General features: G+C 37.7%; 1 long non-coding RNA gene across 1 annotated transcript in view; it reads left to right on the forward strand.

Moving 5' to 3' along the window:
- The first annotated feature begins 1,278 nt into the window (after nucleotides 1-1,278).
- Nucleotides 1,279-2,642, forward strand: part of LOC118734070 — a 14,313-nt gene continuing 12,949 nt past the window's right edge. The window contains exon 1 of the long non-coding RNA XR_004992326.1: nucleotides 1,279-1,927. This is a non-coding gene — a long non-coding RNA (uncharacterized LOC118734070). The remainder of the gene's footprint in view (nucleotides 1,928-2,642) is intronic.

A 2,642-nucleotide genomic window follows, 5' to 3' on the forward strand; every position in this document is an offset into this window, starting at 1 on the left:
CTCTCACTGCTCTAGAGTTGCAAGTAAAAAAAATACGTCGATGTTTTTTTCCATTCGATGCATCGAAATATAGCATCGATTCATATCGATATGTCGTATAAAAACATCGATATTTTCAATGCATCGAATGAAAATATATGCAGTTTTTTTTTAAATAAAAATATACAACAAGAAAGTGAAACAATCGGAGCTTCGATAAATGGTAAGTATTAACTCACAGTGAAATGTATTTATTGATTTAAATAGTTACAAATTCCAGTTTTTATTTATTATTTTGAGTTTTCGAAAAAAGTTTTTGAAAGGTATGTTATGTAGCTGCAGGTTGGATGCAAGGTCGAGTAGCGAGTCGGCATGCTCGCGGTCCCAGGCACAGCTCATCGGGTGGGGTGGGTCTTTCGCTCTCGCCTTACTAGCGCTACCTTAACAAAAAAAGTTGAAGTTCACATGCCGAATGTGTAGAAGAATGAAGGAGAGTCAACGAAAACAAAAAAGAGAGGAACGAAAGTATGAAAAGAAACGAAAGAAAAGTCCAGTCCCGTCAGGCGGAGTCTACCCACCCTCTTCAGTGTTCACCTGACGCGAAGCCATGGGCGTTGTATTGACTTCTCTCACCTTACAACGCCCCCTTAACCTGACCATGTCCGTCTGTCAATCATACAATCCTCCTAAGTCGATCTGTCTATTGTCCGTCGTTACCTCCATGTCCCCTCTTGCGCGCAAACGCCACCCCTACACCAAATAATAAAGAAAGTTAATGCCTCATTTCAACTGCATACATGACATCAAGCATAATTCATCTTGTTTTATTATTTACTATTTTACAATTCAAGCTAACAAAAAAAAATTTTAATCTTAGTTACCAACTCCTCATCTATCTGGATTTAATTCAAATTCCCTTGATTATTATATTACATGTTAACCATAAGGTATGTAAACATTATTAAGTTGTGTGCATGTTTATGTATGAAAATTTGTATGTGAGCAACAAATGTACAAACATACACATGTATGTAAATAGCAACGTATATGTCAAATATAATTAACTGAGATAGCGAAAAAACTACAAAGTGCATAAAAAAAAACATTTACACTAATTTTGGTGATTTAAGTGCACTACAAACGCGACCAGCCAATGCAAAACCGGTTTTAGGTATAGTAACCAATAATTACTCTCATATGCCTGCGGGAATATTGCGATAATGCAAGCTATGTACATAGGTATGTCTATACGCTCGTATATATATATATATGCGTACATATGTGCGCAAATACTATGGGCAAAAAAGACAAACAAATTTACTCACTCACCTGTCTGCTTCCTCGATGATGGTACCAACATTCCGGAGAACAGCCTGTGTGGGGAGATAGAAGCTTTACAAGCATACATACATATGTTCACGCGCCTTGGCGGTATTTTATTCCTAGTTTTGCGATCAGTTAATCAATCGCTCTTGATTGCGTGCATTGCGCGGGTGCCTCAAACAACAAATAAAGTTGAAAAAAAAACCCAAATGCTCTTGTAATTTTAACTACCTGGTCTAAGTGACCAAGAATTTGATAAAAAAAGGAAGAAAGTGCCCTAAAGTGAAATAAAAGCTAATAAAAAAAAAACCAAGCAATGAGCTTTCTTTCTACAAATGATTCCTCCTATAAAAGTAAATGCGTAAAACTAATAAACGGATAACATAATAAAGAGAAAACAAAAGTAATAATAATAATAATGCATGTAGAAAGGGAATACTACTGGTGTGCTAAATAAGGCAACAAAAAAAAAAAAACACAACAAAAATCACCAAGTAGTGAATAAATGCTAACTAAAAAAAAAAAGGAAATTGCTAGCTTATAATGTACAAAGGCTTAAAAGTTCAACGCATAAGCTAACGGAAAAAAAGTAGGAAACGGAATTGCAAAAAAAAAGGAAAAAAAAGTGAGTAATAATCATAAAAAAATTAAAAGTTATTACTATCTGATGATTTAAAAAAAGCAAACTAAGTGGTTCTCTAGACGTAATTCATATTCCTAGAGTTAAAAATTCAAACGAAACTTAGGCAAATTCAATACAAAAAAAAAATTTTTTAAATTCTGATTTATGCGGTTTATGCGATAGGTTGCTGCTCGGCTACACAGCAGATGTCAGCGCTGGTGACATGCGGGATGTTGGTAGTGTTAGTGCTGAGCAGTGGTTCCCACGTAGTCCGGAGCGGCGTTTGCTCCTCTCTGGTGATTCAGCCCGTTCTTGGGTTGCTGACAATCTCCGCCAGCTCTTATACGCTCCTTGTATCTACACAATTTCCGGTCGATGACCCACTTATGCCTTCCTCCAAACAAAACAGCTGTTGATGTTGCTGGCCAAGCTCAGCTGGAGCCTTAAGGCAGTGTCGGTGGGTTCAGATACGGTAAGTAGGTGACGTCAAATTCCTGAATATGTTTGATGGCTCTCCAACTAGCGCCGTTGACGAAACTGGTTGCGCCTTCCGTGTCGCTGGGGTACGTGCGTATAGCGCTAGTTTGCACCTTTAACATTAGCAAGGAGTATGCGGCGTATCCCTCGTATGCTAATCCTGGAGGTCCTTTTGCGTTCCTTCTGCTGGCGACCTGAAACACCAAAACATCTTTTTAGCACTTTTCCTAAGGTTTCATAG

This window comes from Rhagoletis pomonella, unplaced genomic scaffold, assembly GCF_013731165.1.
Source record: "Rhagoletis pomonella isolate Grant_MI unplaced genomic scaffold, Rhpom_1.0 Rhpom_scaffold_00002, whole genome shotgun sequence".
In the NCBI taxonomy this organism is placed as follows: Eukaryota; Metazoa; Arthropoda; class Insecta; order Diptera; family Tephritidae; genus Rhagoletis; species Rhagoletis pomonella.